At 49.1% G+C, this 21716-nt stretch overlaps 1 protein-coding gene across 5 annotated transcripts in view; it reads left to right on the top strand.

The window, feature by feature from the left end:
• The window catches only part of macrod2 (mono-ADP ribosylhydrolase 2), a 283251-nt gene that overhangs the window by 54283 nt on the left and 207252 nt on the right, over nucleotides 1-21716 (top strand). The window lies entirely within an intron of this gene.

The following is a 21716-nucleotide window of genomic DNA, read 5'->3' as shown; positions in this document are numbered from 1 at the left end:
GAATCGTGCGCTTTAATTTGCACTGTTGTTTGACACATGGTGTTTTGTTAAATGTGTCTAAATGTTGCTTGTTCAGTCGTATGCCCTGGAAAATATAGTTGTTTAGACATCAGTGTTTGTAACAGGCCTTTATTTCCAGCAAGTTTAAAAGAACAACCGAGAACAGTTAGAATATAAAAACTCTTGAGTCAGGTTGTTTAAACACCCCATGTCAGAATCATTTGGAAAAAACTGCACATATTCCATGTGTGTTGTGACATAAATGTCTCTCCTGAATCATTCGGACCTCAGCTCTTCTTACTCCCTACTCAACCCCCCGGATGCATCTAGAAACCCAGCCAGAACGAGGGTGCTCTCCCCTCCAGGCCCGTGAGTCACCCAGCTCGTCGGAGGGTTGTCCAGATGGGCCGACCCGGCCGACACTCTCTCCTGCCCTGCTCCATCTCCGCTGTCTTCCCCCTCTGGCTACTGGACAAGCCAGAGGAGCAGCTTAGTTCGTCTGTTGGGCTACAGCCTCCCGTCCACGCCACTGGGTCAGCGGTCCGATCGGCGTGACGCGCACAGCTGTCCGACCAACGCGGAGGCTCCGCTCACGCGTGACATCCACTAAAATCTACGTTTTGCTCATCAGCTCAGGCTCATTAGGCTTCAGTCTGTCCTGTCGTTCACGTTTGGTGATACTTCAACCTTCAGATGTGATTCATCAGCTCTTTGTTGGTCAGTAAAGTTCTGGTCCGCTTCGATGTAACCTCCTGTCATGCAAAGCACTGCACGACTCAGTTAGAGCCCTATTTGGATGGACGTATCCGACCGGTGCAGGAACCTCCGAGCCCGCTATTCCCAGTATGGAAAGTGGTCAAACTGTGGCCTTAACGTATCGGGATGCCAGTTCCACATGCTTGCCGTCCTAATAGCGAGCTGAGCCGACACTTTAGCCTGGAGCAGCTGTGTGTAAATGATGTTTACCTTCCCGCTAAAGGGCTCCTGTCGTTTGTTCCAAACAGCAGGATTTAAGGAAAATTTGACCATGTGGTTCTCATGTGGAGGCAAATTTGTCTGAAATAAACGGCCTCTTGTGTCGCGGGGTCTCCACCGAGCCGTGTTTTCTTTCCCAGATTTGTTGATGATCTTATTTTCTTTATTATATTAGTCCAGGCGAGAGGTGAGAAGAGGTCGATCCTGGACATCCTGACTTGATCCTTGTCTCCCCCTGGGGGGTGGGGGGGGGTCGGCAGAGAACCCTGCATCTGACCTCACCACGGTTTCCTTTCCCAAATCGACTGCAGACACATCTGTCAGCGGCTCTTGATTGACCCTCACTCAGATGTACAAAGAGCCCCACTGGAGGACCTGGGTGTTGGGTTTCTGTTATCTGGGGGGAGGGGGGGGTGGTTGCCCTGTTCATCTTTAGATGAAGGGGATGGTCATCTCCTTACCTCCAGGTCCATTCTAGCCCCTGGTGGCTTCACTCGTGTCCCCGTCTGCTGTCGGCACCGAAAAGAGAAATAAAGAACCCCCCTTTTTAGAGTGCTGTTGGACTCTGGTGCGACAGGACACCGAGCACTTGGACTCGTCCTTGTTCAGACTGTCCTGAACCAGAGTTGGTCAGTCATGACAGACGTTCGACCGCTTCATCGATTCACTTCTCTGCTCTGGTGATCTCCAGGTAGAGGCTTGCAGACCCGAGGACCCTGTTTTTAAACTGCAGTAGATCCAGTCCGGCCGCTCCTATGTGAGCCAGGCATCATGAATATTATTTCAACTCCTTCAATTTTCCATTTATCTGTCAATTATGTTCATTGTGTGTTCATGGAAAAGGCATGTGTGAAACACAATACGCCCTGAAACTGCTCAGGGGGCTGTGGGGGGGTGGGGGGGGCTGATTTTCCCTCATGTCTCCGCGCTCGCTCTGACTGGAATTCATTATTGATAGACGTTGCATGTTCTTAACCGGCGCCAAAACCCCCCGCTTTGTTTTTCATTTACCTTCTGCTTTATTTGCATATTCATTTTCCACCTGCAATTAGCAGCGATCTTTGCTGTGGGCCTTTCATTTCCACGTTTCCACCCCGACAGGCAGCTTTTCACCATCACAGCAGTTTAACTGGGATCTGTGGATGAGGGGCACCGATCTAAATCATCCAATCAGCCACTCAGTAGACAGATGCTGCTCGTGTGTGCGTGCCTTTTAATGGAAGCATGGCGGCATTATCCACCATGTTTCACAGGAAAACTTTATCTAATGGGTTTTTTGGGGTCTTTGCGGATGCGTGCAGCCGTAACGCACCAATGACACGTAGGCTGGTGCTTGTTTCTGATGTAGACTCCAGATGTTGGTGCAAAATGACTGCCCAGAGTAGGAAAAAGAGGCCAACATCCTGCTGCCGAGGCAGGTCCAGGAGCCTCGCTCAGCCGTCAGTTAGCCGTGTGTTTGCAGAAGGAATGACAAGTCATGCAAATCGCACTGTCGGCTGTTTTCCCTGCTCCTCTTTTGTTTTCTTTGCTTATTTGTGTTGTCTGTAGGGACAGAGGAGCTCTGGGATGAGCCAGTTCCACAAAACAAAGTCCAGGGGGGTCGGGCCTGTCTTGTCAGCCACAGGACCTCCCAGAGGTTAATGACCCCCAAACACAATGTGGTGTGATCAGATCAGACAAAGCCCCCCTCCGACCTCGCCGTGCTTCTCAGCACAATAAAGAGGATAAAAGAGTTTTCACATCCATTTCTAATGTAGCTCATTTAAAGCCCTCTCTCCTTTTGTCAGCAGCTGACTATTGCTGCAGTAAATCCTTAATTAACCAACATCTTTTCTCTTAACTTCCCCTTGTTAAATGTTAGCATTTATCTTTACAATAGACTTTCTATGCTGCGTAAGCACCAACGCACCCGAAGACAAACAGTCCACTTTAGAATTCCTGAACTCAGCAGCGTGTGGGATGATGAAATCAGAAGTGCGACCCTTTGAAATTAAAAGCGTCAGGGTCTTCTGAGAGGGTCAGTCCGGGTTTTACCACTGTAAGCACAGGAAGTGGCGGCTAATGTTATCTCCTTGAACAAACCGCGTCTCTGCCACTTTAGATAAGATCCGTCTGGCCTTCAGCTCTACCGCCTGCTTGATTGGAGCACATAGAGGAGGGGTGTTTATTAGCAAAGCCTATTTAGGCTGGTGTGAAGGGAGAGTCCTGAAGACTGGACTAACACGATCAAAGTCTTGGACTCTTTACCCCCACACGGCGTCGATGACGTTTCTCCCACGAGTGGTGCATAAATATGACAGTTTTAAAGCGTTTCTCAGGTTTCTCCTCAACAATCGACAGCATCCGCTGCAGGATGAAATGATTTTAAAATGCTGTCCGCTTAAAGCCGAAGCCACAGTTACATGCTCAGGGAGGCCGACATCCTCATTATCCCACTTCTGCGCGGTTGCCCAGAACGATGTGATTCGGCTTGCGTCACGTCGCCGTTACCAGCCGGTGCCGAGCTGATGTGTGTGGACATTTTTGGGAGGGGGGGGGGGGGGGGGGGGGAGGGAGTCTGCTTAAGGTAGTGGAGGAACCAGAGGAACGGCAGCCGTCTAATTGAAACTTAACTTGGCCTGGAGGTGTTTTCAGGTAACACCTGAGCCGCTGCAACAGCTGGAAGGTTCCTCACCTTGGCGTCTGACACGGCTCTGTGGTTTGGAGATCAGGTTTCTCATTTCTCTTCAGCCTCAACAAGCATTGAAAGGAAGCCTTTAGAAAGTGATGATGGCTGAAGAGAAGGGGTGTCTGTGTGAAGGGGACGTTTATGACTTTCTTGAAAGACGCTCTCCGAGGCGCCCCCCCCCCCCCCCATTAGGACAGAAGTGGAAGGTGCTTGTGAATGATGTGTTTTGTGTAAAACTAGGAGTAACTGGAGAGGAAGCTCTTAATCCCACTCTGCTAGGATTTTTCCCCATTCAGCCATCTGCAGGAGGTTGTGTTGTGGTGGGTGTCACATCAGTGCCGAGCAGGAATATTCAGACTCCTCACACATTCTCCTCAGACGACCTGTGCCCTACGCACGCTGCAGCCGAGGCACGGTTGAAACAATGCTGGGATATATTTGACTATTTCTGTAGTTGGGGCTTATTTTGGGCATATCTTGGATGTGGAGATGTTTCCACAAATGGCGCGTTGCAACACTTCCAGAGAGAATAGAACTAATCTCCACAGCAGACCACAACACACCCACAAAGACGTTTCCAGAGTGTAAAAGCAGATAGCATTAGCCAGAATAAACACACCGGCAGCAGCAGAAACGGTGCCGTCCACTTTGTGGGAGGGAAGATGATACCTTCCAGCGTGAACCTCACCAGACCTCTGGCTGTGGCTTTAATTAACGTGACTGTGGCTGTAATTAACGTGACTCATGTTGCCCATCACAATACGCACCGTTGCGTTAAACTGCCGTGCTTTTAGTTCTAACTGCTGCAATAAAAAAAATACACTTTTTATTAATGCCAGGGGCAGTTAAACACACCTTCTCCAAATCCTTCAAATCTGTTTCATTGGAGGAATCAAGGAAAACCTTGGGAAAAGATCAGGCCCCCTTAAACTGCTTCAGGCCTGGAAAAAAAGCTTGTTCTCTTACATTTTAAAGCAGATCTCATACCCGACTCGGTGCACTTACATGAACTTGACTATAGTATTTTCAACATGTTCAACATCTGTTCTTCAACCTCTCAAATGAACAATAGAAGCTCAAGTGGGACATTTTCACAGGCTCTGCAGAAGCCATCAAAGACGACCAGGAAACCAGAGGAAGCCAGCCTTCAAACTGCTGATCAAGGATATGGCTGGGTGTAATTGGTAAATAGCAGCGGTGCCATTAGAACCATCATCCATCACACCCAGGGCAACAGAAATTAATATTTATAGATGTGTTGAGATCCTCTCAGAGGTGTGTGTGCAGCTCAGCGGGTTTGTCTCGACGTGCCACCGCAGCAGAGTTTCATCAGCAGCAGCAAGATGGATTTGATTTGCACAATAAATTGCAAATTTAACCTCATCTCATCTGCATGCATTATACATATTGAATAAACGGCCTTCGGCGGAGGGAAGTCTCCCTTTGAAATGGTCCCACATGCAGAGGGCTGCACGCAGGTGACGCCAGCGTGACGGCCCATGAGGGGATGCTGTCGGTCCTGCTCCTGGACCGGATCACGACTGGCGTGTCCCAGCTAACTTTTCCGTGCTAGCTTATTGCCGCGTCACAGAGAGAATCTCAGGAGAATATTCTGGTTCCACCGGTCGATTGCAATCCTGCTAACAACGGCCTTCAATGTGTCGCCTGCGAAACAGCAGCCCATCTATACTCTGTAATTGAAAAAGCACTTGAGGCAACATTTTTAAACCCACCGCCTTTTAATGCTGCTGCATTAAATGTCTCTCATTAAGGGCGTCTTTATTCTGCTGGCGGAATACGACAGCTCTCCTGTTATTGTTGAAGCTCAAATTAAGTTTCTACAAAAACATCAGAAAACATGAAAAACTACTTTTCTTCTTTGGGAGGAAAAAAAAAAAGGCGATTTCCGCCACCACTTTCTGCCTGAATTTGCTTGACAAAAGCCCTTTAGTTCCCAACGCTCTTTATTTTTAAATGTTCTGGAACAGCCGCCCCGATTGATGACAGATGCAAATGTTATAAAGCTTCCACCCTAAAACTGTAAACCTAGACTTGAGAAGGTTTAACCTGCCCCCCCCCCACCCCCGTCTGATCATGCAGCAGTACCTTATTCACACCCCTCACCTGAGCAGGTGCCCCCCCCCCCCCCCCCCCGTCTCTGTTCAGAGCCTTTAAGTGAGTTTTGAAAGCAAAGATTCTGCCAACTATGTTAAAGTTCTGTGAGCGCTCAAGGAGTCGCCCCCAACTCTCTCACGCAGAACCCCCCCGAGGATGAGCGCTCGTGCTTGCTTCAGCACTGGTCAGAGGGAAAAGGTCTCGGCACCCTGGGCCCACAGGGACTCGGAGCCAGTGCACTGGCCCGCCCCACAGGTCCAGCTGGAATGGGGACGGGACGCTTGCTCTGGAAGGGTTCCTGTTCTTTCGTGGCCTTCTTCATCACATGAACCTTCCACAGACATCCCATAAACACAGTCATCTCCATAATTACTCCTCTTGAGTTACTGATCAGCACAGTGCAGAAACTTGTTGCACTTTGATCCTAAATGTCGACGCTGTTTAGAAAAGAGCCTGACAGCTTTTTTCCATCAGCTTGTGTTTTTATTTTCCTCCCTTTCCTGAATAAGCCGACGGTTTTATTCCCCCCTCCTGAACACATTGGCCCTGAGTTGGTATCTCTGGTAAAGCTGAGGCGAGGCGGTCCACTGCTGCGTCGGGGGGGCGCCCCCGGCCCGGCCGCGGCTCCCACTGTTGACTTTAGCCCCGCGCCGACACCCCCCCGTGTTTGCCGAGGCTTTCATTGCGGCTCCGTTCAAACAAGTGGCAGCAACTGATAAAACACATGTTCTCAGTGAGCCGCAGCGGCGCACGTGCACAGCGACCCTCGTGCACTCGCCCTGACTATCGATAGCCTGCAGTCACTTAGATACCGATAAGATGAGCCTTTATTGATCCCACGGCGGGGACGTTTGCAGCGACCGAGGGGTGCGCGTCAACGTCAGAGATGGCGTCCCACGATCAGGACGCGCGACTGCCGTGTGTTTGGGTTCCGAGGAGGGCTGCAGGGGAGTGGCGGAGGCTGTTTTTCATCGTTAAATATGGGTGTGAGCAGAGGAACGGGCGACCTGAGGACTGAGGACTCCTGCGTGCGTTCTGCCTCGTCTCCTCGCGCTGACGCGTCTTGTATGTTTTGGCCTGCGTGGGTGGGAATTGTTGGGCCGAGATGGGAATTATCCAGCATTCCTGACAGAAATCCCTCTTTTCTCTTTCTTTAGCCACGAGCAGGCCGACTCCCAACCAGCGCTAATTACTGATCAGCCGTGTTCACGGGCTGATAATTAAGAGAGCGATGCATCAACAAATGGACAGATTTGTAGTTGTTTTCATGACGATTCAAAAAAAAAAAAAGAGCCAGAAAATGAGACGGTATTTTGTGTTTTTATCTAAACTTACTGTTGGGTTCCTCGGGCGTCTGGTGAAAAGGTGAAATTACGCAAAGCCAACAACATTTCCTTTTTTTTCCCACATTTTCCAAACATGTCATCTTCTTTTTGCAGTTCCAGTGTTACTCAACACCGGCCAACCCAGCAGAACCCATCAGAACCCAGCAATTTTCACATCATCATTCCGGTTTTGAGTTAAAATGGAGACAGATTCATTTCCTACACAAACACAACTGGTGTTATTCTTGGTTTGTGTCGAAACGACTGCGAGATTAATGGTTTTAATATCCTTCTTTGGCATTCATCCCAGTTTTTTCATTCTATTACTGTTTGTCTTTAAATGTCATCGCCAGCAGAGTTCTCCTTAAAGTTCTGAAGGTTATTTCCATCCTTCTGTCTCTGAAGCCGTGCAGAAGCAACACAACAGTGTTCACATTAACAACAACAGGGTGTCAACGCTGTGTGTCCACATCACACACATCCACTCCCTCTTCCTACAGTCATGTCCGGGTGGTGACCGAGCCCACTTTTCCATACGGCATGTTTTATTGGCGTGGGGCTCTTATCCACGTATAGGAATGTGGTTCCGGACTCTGGCAGCTGGAGGGGCTCCCCGGGGAGCTGCGTTCTCCTGGCTGTTTATCGGGCCAATGTTGCCAATAAAAACCTGTTTTGTGGCGTTTACAATATAGCTTATTGTATTTTGGGATGCGAAAGGCATTAACCTTAATCCAGGACGGAAGCAGAGAAAGTGGGAACCTCGGCGACGCCGCAGGAGGCTCCCAGCGCTGCACATGTGCCAGGAAAAGAGTTCCTCCGCTGGTCAGAGGTCTCCATTTTTCTGTCGTTGTCAGATTCTAACTGAAGAGACGTTCCCGTGATTAAAGGATTGTTTGTTGGTGACCCAAATCCTTCAGCATCTCCTGAATCTGTCTGATTGGCTGTGGCCCCTCAGTGGAACCTGGGCCCCCTCCCTCCTTCACCCTGGGGTGACCGGTGGTGGGGGTTGGTACTACCGTTAACTACAGCACCCGCCGCAGCACATGTAGATTACTGTCTGTCGGCTTTTGTTCCTTTCTAATCAACTTGTTAAAGTTCAAACTTCCCCTTTGGTGTCAATAGTCATTAGCATCATCCTGGTTTCTGTCTGCGAGGCGCCGTGAATCTTAATCGTCATGTTTCTACCAAGACCTTGAAACCCTTTTTTTGTTGCCGGCTGTCTGACTGAGAGGTTCTGAAGTCCAGCTCGCATCCGGACCGGAACACTGCAACACTCAGCAGCATGAGCGAGGGTGAAGTATCGGCAGAGCTAATAAAACAGGCTGTTCTGAGCTCCTGCCAAAGTGTTGCCAAGTCTTGGCTGGACATAAAGCTAGTTTATTAGACAATCTCAATAAAAGTGCCACTTTTATTTGTTTTATTTTCATTATTATTACGTTTTAAAAACTGGGTCTTGTTACAAAATGGGCAGTAAGAGGTGGGGGCGGGGTTCACGGCTGCCTGTTCATCAGAATAAATAATGTTCATCAAGGATAATGAACGCACACTTGGTTACACAAAAATTAATTTCTGCTTGAGTGCAAAAACCCAATTTGGATATTTTTCTTTTCCTTCTTGGGGTTAAACTGCTAATTTATCAAGGTCCCAAACAGTGAGTGAAATGTGATTTTTAACCTCAAATTGATTTTCTATTAGATGTTGATGTTCGGCCAAACTATGTTGCCAATAAATTAACTTTAGAATACAAATTTTTCCTTTTTTTTTTTTTACATCTTCTGCTGTTTTCTGCTTACATCCCAGCAGGCAGCATGCGGAAATTAGCGTAGGAGACGGAGATTTTCCCGTGGCAGTTAATGCGCTGCTGCAGGTGTCTCTTTGGCTGCCTTAACGTGATTGGCTGTGCCGGAGTAATTACTCATTTAGGTAAAGAGAAGGCAAACAAACAGAAGAATAGCCGAGCTGATCAGATGCCGGCTCCCTCCAGCTGCCTCCAGCTCTAATCTGCTCCTCCGACCCATTGATTCCATGCGAGCGATTGAATTTCAATGCATCTCTGATGAGTTGGGGAGGGAGGGGAGGAACCCCCCCCCCACCTACCTGAGCACTCAGACGGATTGGCAAGCAGATGCTGGGTCAGAGTGACAAGCGATAAGTGCCTGGCGGAGCTTTAAGGGAAATCTTTATGCATTTGTTGCTCTATGTTGACCTGCTGTCACTGCCTAGTTTTCATATGGCCCCTCTCCTTTGACACCGTGTCCCCCCGCGCCCTGCAGACTGTAGCCCCCCCCTTCCCGATCTGACGATCACCGGTGACCTTTCAAATCAAGCGCGCCGCTCATTTGACGAGGCGCTGCCTGGCTAAAAGAGGGGGGCGCTCATCTGTTACTGCATCAGCTGACCCTGCCGACGCCGTGTTTTCCCTCCTCTCCTTGGAGACGGCGTTTACGGAGCTTCACTGATGGGAGGTGGTGCCTGCGTCGCTCCTCTATTGGATATACAAAATATTCCGTGTTTTTTTTTCCCCCTCTGTTTCCTCGGGAGCTTATTTAGTCACAGGTTTCTCTGTGATGTCATCGCGGCAGCAGGAGACGCAGCACACACACAGACCTTTAAGATGTTTAGCCCGTCATTTGGCCTGTTGTGCGTAGTAACGTGAAGCCAGCTTAATTGGAGTCCAGGGGAGAATCTCTGGGAGCCCTCTCCATGTACTGCCTCCCAATTGTCTGTGGGTCAGAGGGCAGCGCGGAGATTTGCATGAAGATCTATTCCGCGCCGCGTGCTTAAGCCGGCTGCTCCATTTAGAGCTGCAGCAGAAGCCGTTGGAATGCAGAGCGATATCTCTGGCTACAGGAAATGGCATCACCACCCTCATTTATTCATCCTTCCCCCAGTCTCACTGTATGTATATTTCATCTGTTTAGATTGGGAGCACATTGGTTGGGGGCTGCCTCCCTGTTGGCGATTCCCTGTCTCAACATCCTGAATTGATGGCGATGGGTAAATTGATAACGTGGGTGCGGTGGCAGTGCATTAGTGATGGCTTGTGATCATACGGCGGAGCTGTGGATCGGGGGAGCTAAGCCTGTTGTCTCCGCGGACAAAGCCAGCCAAGCAGCCATAGGTCACTATTCCCACTCCTTTCTCTTCAGCTCACACAGTTGAGTTTCCCAGATTTGAGGGTCTAATCCCTCTTTTCCCTCTGTAGATTTTGCTCGGTCAGCCGTCAGCCCCCCCCCCACACTTCCTGTGGATACTCGGGCTCCCGTTGCATCATTAGCTGAGGCTCAGTCCACCATCTTTAGCCCTCTATGAGGTCCCTGTTGCTCTTTTGAGGAAACACTCACTGTTTCCAATAGCAGAAAAGTCTTTGGCAATTGGACTGTAAAACTAATACCAGCATCTTAAGCTGTTTTTAATCCTCTTGAGCAAAGACCCAGAAAACATGGTGATGAGACAGCCCGTGCATGAGTCCCTCACAATCGCCCACGTCCAGTCCTGGAGTGGTATTATTTAAAGGATTTAAAAAATATATATATTATTTCCTTTTCTTTAGGAATGTTGGCCTGATTTTAACATCTAGTGTCGTGTTGCAGAACATTAAGCAGCATTTTAGGTGTGCTGGTCCTTTACTGTTCTGCCCTGGGGGCGGGATTGTGTGGGGGGGTGCTGGGCCTTCAGGTCTGTTCTCTCTGGTGGGGGTCACTGGGTGTTGTGTCTTTCTGGGCCGCTTGTGGCTCACTGCCTGGATCAGTGTAGTTTAGGTGTGTCGGAGACATTACACACACACACACACACACACACACACACACACACACACACACACACACACACACACACGTACATTCTCTTGAACATAACACACACTGTATCCATAGCGACACATGCACATTACACACAAGGAAACTTAGAGACAAACTTTGGCTGCTACATCACACTTATGAAAGGTTCACTGAGGTGGTTAGGAGGTGGAGTTTGATGATTGGAGCTGTTTCACAGCTGCTTCCAGGTTCAGTGTTGCCATTTTTGGCTTCTTTCTGTTCATCCTTTTCCATTTGTGCTCTTTACGGCTTGTTTGCGAGCTGTTATCTGGCCATCTTGTTGCTGTCTCGCTGTGACTGTTAGTTTATGGGGTTTTTTTATGCAGTCTGGTCCAACATTTATATTTCTACAATAAATTCTTAATATTCACCACGAACCCCTCCTGGCAAAGCAAACCTGTCCTACACAAAAAGGCTGAAGAGGCCAAGGCAAGAGGGAAAAGGAAAAGCCTCCATTTGAGCTCCAGTAAAGCAGGAGGGGCTGTTTGTGTGAGGGAACAACCTATTCAAGCATGTTGCATTACGGCCCTTCCACACCACAACAGGGTTTGTAAACACGGATGAACCTGCTAATAGACGGTGATTGAGTCCATTCCCACCACCTTGATGTATAAGTAGTTGTGCTCCTGGTGCATCTCTTCAGACTTCATCGGGTTCTTGATGTCAGAAACCACAGTGGGAATGTCGGAACGCCCCGGAGGCAGCTTGGAAGCTAGCGGCAGCCTTGCATTTTGTACCCGATTTTCCAGATTCTCCACCTCAGCATGCAAACTCAATGGCTGCAAGGGGGCAAAGGTCCTCAGTGGAGGACGTCTTGGGCTGAGACGGTTGCGTGATGTGTCAACACGGTCACACATCGGGACGTAGAGGTCGCTCCACCCACACACCCGGCTCTACTGCATTTTTCTGGGTTCATTACAACTTGTAGAGCGGGCGAGTTGTCCTACAGTTCAGCCACGATCTGCATGTTTAGTTTCTCACATCTCATTAATCGTGATTAATGTCAGTTTTATTGTTCAGTCAAGGCTTGTGGGGACGTGTTTGCTCACTGTAACCGTCAGCGTTTAGGGACAGAGTTTACCTGATATCCTGTTACAATGTCTACAACTTTCACTTCCTTTAACATATGAAGCAGAGAAACTGCAGCAGGAAGTCAAACACAAGAGCTGAGTTTGTTTAGAGACCAGGAGGACAGAGACTCGGCTTTCATTAATGACTTTTAATCATTATAATGGGATGCAAACAGACGTAGATAAGAACATTCGTGTCAGTAGAGTTGGAGCACTTCAGTAGCACAAGGTGTTACGGTGGAACATTTTATACATATGAAGGTAACATAACGTGTCATCGGCGAGCGAAATGTGAAACCTGTTTAATCACAAAATGTAAAACCATCAACTTTTATTGGCGAAAGGAGAAATTTAAACCTAAAGAAAGATGAATCCCAGTTTGACTTTTCTTCCCTAAACTCAAATCTTGCAACTGAACACAAAAAGAAGCCTCATTTAGTCTTAAATAAATGTTATAGTTACCCAGATTATTTCACTTAGACAGAGGCTTTGTTTTAAATTGCTTATGTTAATGTAGGTCTTCAGCATATAGAGTAAGACCCACCTGCAGCATTTCAGAGCTTTGATGAATAATGCATCTAGTGCCATTTGCAGTCTGTTCAAATTCAACCAAAACAGCCTAAAAATGCAAAAATGTGTCATTTTCCCCTTTGTTTGAATGAATCTGATTTAAACTGCTGCATATCAGCAACGAAACAAACAGTTGTCATCATTCGTGCTAATAGGATGTGAATAAGTAAATATCCTCACACCTGGTATTTTAATTGACCCTTTTCTTATTCCCCCAGTTAGGAAACTGCTATTTTATTGAAATAGTTAAAGGAGAGGCAACATGGGCAGATGAGTCTGCTCCTGACCCAGATCGCTGATAGCCACAGTTTCCAGGTGCACCTGTCGCCTTCCCGATCCAGCAGGAAGTACGGACGTATATGAGCCCAGTATTTCCTGTCTTTTAAGAGAATGTTCTCTAATTTTAGCCTTGCTGCGCGTTAAACTGACGACCAGCGGGTCACATCATCACTAATCTGGGCTGCTGTAGAGCTGCTGCGTATGCACACGTACCAGCTGCCCTCCCCTCTTTCTGATGACTTGGTCGCCATGGTGAATCATGTGATCACCGCCTGATGGACGCTCCTCAGGCTCCCACGCCACACCGCCATAGCACATAATGACTATCCTGCATGTTCAACTTATTTTTTTTTGTTATTATCTTTGTAAGTGAAACTGCACGGTTGGGAAAAGGCTCATTCAGGGACCCGAAGGTGGACGCTGAAATCCATTAATCACAATACAGCTGCTCCGTTTGGAAATGGTACAAAACCAGTTGAATGCAATTACCGACGGTTCCCTCGGTGTCTTCGTGACGTCTGCCTCGGCCGGGAGGGTCAAGGGTCATCGTCGTGAGCACGGGAGGGCGACTTTGAAATGCTTGTTTGCATCCACATGTCTTGGCTTTGTCCCGGTGAAGCGGGCAGGAGGAGGCAGTGAGGTCATCGCGGGCAGACGGCAGCGCACTTCCTGTTGGCCACCGAGCGATGGATTTATCTGATGGGATCTGCTGGGCCGAACATCCTTCCGCTGCCTTCCTAAATAAATAACTGTCATTTTTTTCTGACTGGGCCTCCTCTCCTCCGACTGGACAGTCCATTTCCTGGCTCCCTGCGCTGCCTTTCCTGTTCCTTGAGTCAGAACGAGCATCGTTCCGTCGGACCGGCGAGGACGGCTGCAGCCTCTGCTTCCGAAAGGAAGTGAAAGGAAATCAATCATTCCGCTATAGGCTTTCCTGTGCATTTTCTAGTATGCATTAAAGTTTAGAACCTATGTCACTGTAGCATTTTTACAATCCCAGTCTATCATTTTCTTGAGAAAATCAATGCACGCGCAGCAGGCTCTGTTATTACCTCCGACGTCCTCCAGAAGACTGTAATCACCCAACTCAATCATCCCTTTTCTGAGCTTCAGACAATAAAACTTTTCCATTTTTTAGTTCGTTTAATAACAGCAGTTAGATTGATTCTTTAAAGATATTGATGTTGTGTTCCTTTGCACCAAGAGTTCAGCCTGAAGCGTAACACACGTTTCCAAAAAAAGTGGGCTTGAGAATATGAAAATAATGGTTTGCTTCCCCAGAAGGGAAGGATGCATGTGTGGGCTGATGGGAGCGTTGCTGCGGGCGGCCAGATGGGGAGGGTTATGTCTGCTGTTAGTGGGCGCCGTGGCACGAGGCCCGCGCACGAGGCCCGTGCACGAGGCCCGTGCACGAGGCCCGTGCGCAGCCTAAACAGATGCTGCTCTTTAAACGAGATTTCTGACATTAGCCGCGCTTAGCGCACTCCTGCGAGGGCTCTCGTTACAGCTGTTCTGAGGCCATTTCTTCTCTTAATTGGGATGGAGCGATCATAGAATGCATTAGGCAGGCGGGAGACACTGCAGGCCGGTGGGCCCCCGCGGCGGGACCCCTCCCCTTCGCTTGTCCTTTGACTGTTGGCTCAAATGTTCGTTTCACACATCCGAACACCGAGCAGTGTTAGCGTGTGTGGTCGTGTGTTGATTAAGGCACCACTCAAGTGTAATGAACAGTCTAAAATGAGGTAGAAGGAGGTTTTTTAAAATTAGATTCCTTTTGATTTATTCTGCTTATTTTTTGTTTTACGACTTCATATCCGTGTGTGTGTGTGTGTGTGTGTGTGTGTGTGTGAAGGTTAACATTGGGTATATGTCAACGGGCTCATACATGTCTATTATATAAAGTGTTACATCAGGCTTGGGCGGGGACTTCTGCTCTATGTTTTTGCCTTAATTTATTCACTTCAATCAACCCGTCGGTGATCTCAAATGGGGCTTCCCTGCTTAAATGTGTATTCCAAATTAGTAAAGAGGTTTTTTCCCTCCCAAAGCTGGTGGGTCTGTCTAGACTGGGGGGCTGTAACCCAAACCTGCTGCCCAGCCAGCTCTGACATTTCATAGATTTGGAGGAGACAATCCCTGTAGTTATGTGTGAGCCAAATATTCCCCGGAGACGTCGGCAGAGATTACATATCTGCAACCAGAGTGCTGGGAGGGATCGACGTACGGCTGTTAACTCAATTCCAGCTTGATTAGGCCAAATTGAAGGATGAATGCTCCCTCTCTTTGAGCAGCGAGGGGGAGGAAAGCAAAGAGGGGTATTGACAGAATATCGGCCCCCTGAGCGGACCACAGGGCTGGGGGGGCCAGAGGGCCGGGCTCTGTGACCAGAACCGATGATGTTTGGAAGGTGAAGCGCCTGTTGTTGGACGGCACACCTTCTCTCTACCCATAAAAAGGAATTTATTACAGTCTTAAAGGTTTAAAGCCCGGCGCTTTATCGCGCTGCATCCTTTTTCTGCGAGCAGCGCGGCGGATCTGCTTCTGCGGTCCTGCTGCATCCTGCATCAGATCTCATTAAAGATGGAAGTGAAGATTAAAGGCGCTGCAGCACCGGGCAGGAGGCATCCGTTTCCGTTCCCTGACTCATACTTAAGATTGAACAGGCTGTTCCTGCTGTGGCGAAAATAAAATAAAATCACCTTTCTCTGGCGCTCCATCGAAGGGGGCGAGCGATTGTCCGGACGCCACTCTCAGAAGGTTCGGACGACCCGCTGGGTCGGGTCGTTGTGTGCGTCGTGATGCCTCTTGGTGGTGCTTGATTCAGATGTTTGGACCCATAATCCTTCCAGCGCTCCCTGCTTATCGCTCTATTGTCTTGTTCCTACGTGACGCGTGTGTACACGTTTATGCCCAAGCTGCTGTAAAATGAGAGCAAATGAAACCCCTCGAATGCGCTCGTCACTGAAACTTTTCCAGAGGCGTGAGCGCGGCCGGCGCGACACTGATGGACGACACTTCAGCCCCAGTCGATCTACCTGCGCAGCTGCTCTTTCGATTTAGCTCGCTCATCAGTCTGACCCTCCCAGCTAAATTGCATTTTAATCATGTGTCCTTTAAGCCATCTGGGGGCCTCAGTTTTCTTTCTACTCCACAAAGCAATCAGGATTTCTGCCGGAGACACGTAGTCAGGAGCCCTCAGCCCGGCGACCGGCCCGCCTGGTGGTCGAGGTAACCTTGAACTCCGCGTAGATGTTTGCATCTAGCAGGGGTCACCGAGACATTTTCTCCATCCTTCAGCCTTCCCATAAATGGCCCCTTTAACCAATGCTTCACAGTTAGATTGCATTTGTCAAACTCTCGGCCGACTCCTGATATCTTTTCCACGATTCGTCACGCTTGCCATTTGTCTTATGAGCGGGCGGAGCCGCACAATGTGGAGCGAGCGGTGCGGCGCAGTTGTGTGCTGAGGCTGGGGGCCTGTCCCTGCTCATACCCCCTGATTGCTCTGTGACAGCAAAGACTAGCTGAGGTTAATTCTGGGAAAAGGATATATCACAGCGCTGTGGCACCCAATGCATTTCAAATGATGTGTCCTTGGGATGCAAGGTTACTGCTGAGTCTTTCTCCTCCAGCTCCAAACCGCCCGTGTAACTATATTACTCAATGTGCCTGACAAGAGAAGGTCTTGTTGACTTTTGCACACAATGCTAACAGCTTCTTTTGGTCACACTGGGAAGCAGGGATATTTACTGGGGCTGAAATTACGAACACAATTGCAAATAGGTTTATGATTCCAGCATTATTATTATGTTTAGACCTATTTTTCCAAGGGGTTTTGGCCTGTAGTTCTTAAAAAGAACCACTTGACCCAGCAGCAACGCTGGTTTATGATGCTAACCTTTTAACTAACCTTTACACTAAATAAGTTCCTGAAGAAGCTGTATGAGAAGGGGGTAACACGTGTAAAGAGCCCTAGATGTTTGTTCCACCACCAAATTAAAAAAGAAAACCTCTTTATAATGTTGAACCGTCCCGTCCTCATCCTGTGTTCTGTTTTGAGCCTTTTGTGAGGACTCGAGTATGTTTTCGAGACAATTTCGGTTCATTTGCTGTGGACTTTTTCACGCTGATATTCACGTGTGCAAGCCTCAACGGCTTCATTTTCCTCTGCGTGAGTGGACGCCATAGAAACGTGCTTCTCCGTATCCGACAGGCCTCTCGCACAAACATGCTACCATGAAAAAGCCCAAAAAGCTGTTGACTCGGACGTGTCATAGCGACCCTGCTCTCTGTTGACTGGCCCGCCCCCTGCTGTGACCTCTGTAACACAGGAACACAAAAGCTCACAGCTTCATGCTAAACGTCTCCTCCTGGCTGGAACCCGCGCCGCTGGATCACCCTCCGGTATTGATGGGAACCGCCGGGTCGGTGTCGCGTCAGAAGCCGCTGTGTAAATCGTGGGCGTTAAGACGGCCACGGGCGATGTGAGTCGGGGTTGGGCGCCGAGCTGGGAGGCGTTCCAATTATCTGACGCAATTAAGCAAGTCTGCAAAGTTCAGCGAGAGGACGGCGGCATCATTTAGAGAGATATAGCCATTGTCAATCTTTTCTCCACCCTAAGTGTCCCCTTGGTAACGATTCCCCGCTCTGTGTGCAACACGTCTGTCAAGTATTTATTGGCTGTGGTGGTGATGATGGTTCTGGTCTCGTGCGTACAGTGTGCACGAGGAACACGGCGGGCCGACCGGGGATGGTGATGGGCCGCGTCACGCCTGGTTTCTCAGCGCGTGACCGCTTCTCCAAATGGATGGTTTTAGCCATCCGGGCAAATGTGGGTATAAAGACTTCAGACTATTTCCCAACTAATATATTTGATGCGTTTGGGCTTCTATTGAGCGTGAAAATATCCTCTGTTTAAATGCCATTAAAGGGTGGTTCCAGTCTGACTGCAGACTCGACGGTGAAGCTAAACGGGCTTTTCAAACGGGGCGTTTCCAGAGGTTCACCGCTGCACGCTGGGCGTCAACACGCCGGTTTATTTTGCTGAGTCATTCTCACGTCAATGCGTCGACTCATCGCCAAGCCAGGGTGACGCTCCGCTTGTCTGATTAATGCCTAATTCTGCAGCATCAGCACTGGTTCTGCTGTTTCATAGGACCCCTCGGAAACCCCGGGAATATGCGTCAGAAGCAGGTTGGCTTTTGTTTCTGCCGTAACAAAAGGATGCAGATACCAGCGAGCAGGAAAGCGTCCGCTGGGATCCTGCGTGAATGCGCTCGTGGAAGGAACAGATGCTTATTTGAAGACGCGCAGACGTGAACGTGATATCCTGAGGTGTTACAAAAGGAGCTCAGAACAATAGGAAGAGGCTCTTTCTTCAGATGTGGAGCCTTTCAGCGTTACCTGTGACATATTAAATATTGTTGAATATGTTTTGTGTTTGTTTTTGCTGTAAAAACGTCAGCAGAGATTAGAGACCCCATCTCAGCCTGGCTGCAGCTTGTGTTGCGCCAGCAAAGCGAGGTGACTTTGTCTTTGAGGTGCAAATCGCTTTTATTTCCATTACAAAGGATGCTGCATTACCAAATGTCCCCGATTTTAATGAAGCACTGACACTTGTTTTTACATCCGTGTCCAGCGTTCAGGAGTGCACGAGTGCAGCTGTTGGACCAACAACCCCACAGACTCCTCTCTTTACCTTATGAATCGACAACTTTGGGGTTAAACCTCCTCAGAGGTCAACTCGGGGTTAGACGTCATGCCTGCATGGGACCGAGTCACCACTTCCTGATTCTGGAATATTGTTGGTCATTGAACTGAGCAGCACAGCTCAGCTCAATAAATCTGTCTTAGATATAATGGGGTGGATTCTTTTTGCAATTAGAATCTCACATCCTATTTCTGTGGGAAAATGGGATCTTTTAGTGCCAGCCACAGTGGTCGCACGCTGTGTTCTGTCACCAAAACCGCTGCTGTTAGCTCTCAGCCTGATGTTCATCCTCAAAGATAAAGTGCATGTGGCAGAGAAGGAGAAGAGGGTTGACCCTGCATGGAAGGACAGCAGCCTCCAACCCTGCTTGCATGTCCAATCTGTGCACACTCTCCCCAGTGGTGAAGAAACTCGGGCTGTTTCTGAGAACTCGCCTGACTGCAGACAGTAAATGATGCATCTCCAGCCGTCTGGATGACATCACTTCCTTTCCCCTTCCACAGCTGTGATGTGCTAACAGCAGCAGCCGCTCTTCTCCGTCTCGGACGTCCTTAAAAGTGTCAGTGTTCCCCCGTCCAGAATAGTCGTCCCAGTCCAACAGTCACCTCCGCGTCCACCGTGACCTCCACTGCTCGTTGATCCGATGTTTCCGGGTTCCCGGGGCGACATCAACTTCTGGAGCCTCGGCTAACTTCACACATCACTGCTAACACTTACACCACTGTGATCAAATTGACACCTTTGGGAATAAATCCTCTTAAGTGCCGGTTAAATGCATTTTACTAAGGAAGTAAGAGAAGTTAAAATACAGTTAGTGCTAAAAAAGACAATGCACTCTCCTTAATGCAATGCTCTGCACTTACAGAGGCCAGTGTGTGTGCAGCACTACCAAGGGAGAAGGTCCAGCCTCGGCTTCCACCGCGGAATTTTCTGCATAGAGAAAGAAATGAGATGATGGACGTCAAATGAGAACTCGCCCTTCAGTAGCCGAGGATGTCCAATTTAATGCCGGGATGGTTCCTCCATTTGGCGAAAGCCCCGCCCTGTTATTTTGGTCATCGTGAGGGGAGCTGTGGCAGGTATCTGCCCCCGGGGTAGCTTGGGGAGGACGGAGGTGGCGATTGGCCGGGAAGAGTTGGCTGGATGCTCAGTATTTGGTTGCTGCGATGTTCCCAGAGGAAGTTTAATCGCTCCGTTACCTCTCCGTTCCCATCCTAAGGGAGGGGCGTCCTCAGTGGGGCCACCAGAGCGGCTCTCAACTTCTCAGAACAATAGTTGGGGAACGCATCAGCAGATGAAAGTTGTTTTCTGTTCTTGAATCTGGTGGCATTGACATGGACTTCAGAAGAAATCCAAAGTTAGCAGCTTCATTTCGTTGTGATTTCAGGGCTGGGGCTTGAACAGATGCAGGTGGATGTATATTTATGAGCCGATGTGTATTTCTGGGAGACGCAGTCTTGGGGAAGGTGACCTTGTTAGATAAAAGCAGGGCTCCGAAGCCAAATGATGAAAGAGAATGGGATCATCCTGGGCTCATTAATGTGGATTTGAAGGTCAGGTAATTATAACAATAGACGTGCGGGCTGGCTTTGGCATCTGGTATTGTGGCTTTGCTATGACGGTGACGAACCTGCGTAGAAACGGGATTAATCACGGAGACGCCGGCGTGTTGTCACCATGACACATTCAAACATCACATCGCTGCTGCTGCGCTTCCAAAGCGAAGCATCAGCCCGCAGGGGTGGCCCGCACCTGCTGGGTGCGAGCCGAGGGGTCCGAGGAGCTGCCGGGGGCCCGTCTGAATATTTCAGTCGGTAAAATGTGTCCTCCTTAATAAGTGTAAAAGTAATGGAGGTTATTGATACAAGAAAGGCTTTTATCTCGCATGTAGCATCCAGCCGTAGCAAATGAAGCACAACCAAACCAGTTACCTGACGAATGGATGCGCCCGAGCTTCACGCTGTGTCTGTGTTCCTCTGAACAAGCGTCGTGCTTGTTCACTCCCACAACCATCTCAGCGCCACCACTCCCCCGTATCAAGCCCGTTTAATTGTTCCACCTACAGCCAGTTTGTAGGGATCCTCTGGGACCAGTGGAGGCAATAAAGCCCAAAGACTCCGGTGTTATCGCGCACGTGTGTGCTGGCGTGCATTTCCGCCGTGCCATTATGGCGGCTTGTTGGGGTTTATTTTTTATTCGTGCACACTTTGGCAGCCCGTGAAAGCGGAAACGAAGCACTTTCATTAAACTTTGGAACGGCCTCCATCAAATGTCGAGCAGGAGAAACGAGCAGAGGTGGAGCTCAATATAAGAGCCCAGCGTGGAAACTTCCACTCAAATATTTATTCATAGCTTCGCAGGCCTGTTTATGTGTATTTGTGGATGTAGTTGGGGGGTGCAGGCTGCTAACAGGCAGCGGTGGACTGGAACAGAGTCTGACACGTGCACATGGCGATGTGTGCTGAAGGCCTCTGAGATCTCCTCCAGATATCCACCGGAGGCTCTCGTTAGCTGGGTGCCACGCAAACAATGTGGAGCCAATCTAATTTCCAGTGAAAGTGGAAGAAAAGAGGAAATGATGTGGCTGGATGAAGAGCTCTATTGGCCTGCTCGGAGATTTTATCTGGAACGGTCTGGACACAGAATTGAATTTGTTGAGTCAGAATTTGCCTCACGTGGACGAGCACGAGTGGTTTTAGAGGCGTCGTGGAGCATGAATGGATGGAGTGAATGAAGGGGCGGGATGGGCTGCAAGTCCCCGACCCCCTCACACGCCCCCCCAGGAGGCTGCTTCTCCTCTTCGACCTCTTCTCGTCATCAGCCCCCCCTGTGTTGGACCCCCCCCCCCCCATTGTGATGGATGCACCACTGTAGCATCAGCATCAGAGCACTGACCCAAGACTCATTGCTATGGAGACCTCTGACCCTCTGGTGTGTGTCCAGTGTGGGTGTGAGATGATGGGACCCCTGACCAGTTTGTCAGAACACTTGACTAGTTGTGGGGGGGTGGGGGTGTGTGTGTGTGTGGGGGGGGGCTCGTCTGCCGACCTTGTTCTATCAACGAGCATAACTCTTATGGATATTACCCCTGATGTCCACCCTCCCTCAGTACCGGGTTCTGCTGCCCCGTTACACTTTATGTTGTGCTGCTGTTAATCTCTTAAGAACATTTTGCTACATAAATGA

This window comes from Takifugu rubripes, chromosome 4 (genome assembly GCF_901000725.2).
Source record: "Takifugu rubripes chromosome 4, fTakRub1.2, whole genome shotgun sequence".
Lineage (NCBI taxonomy): Eukaryota > Metazoa > Chordata > Actinopteri > Tetraodontiformes > Tetraodontidae > Takifugu > Takifugu rubripes.
This window is presented reverse-complemented; position numbering and strand designations above follow the sequence as displayed.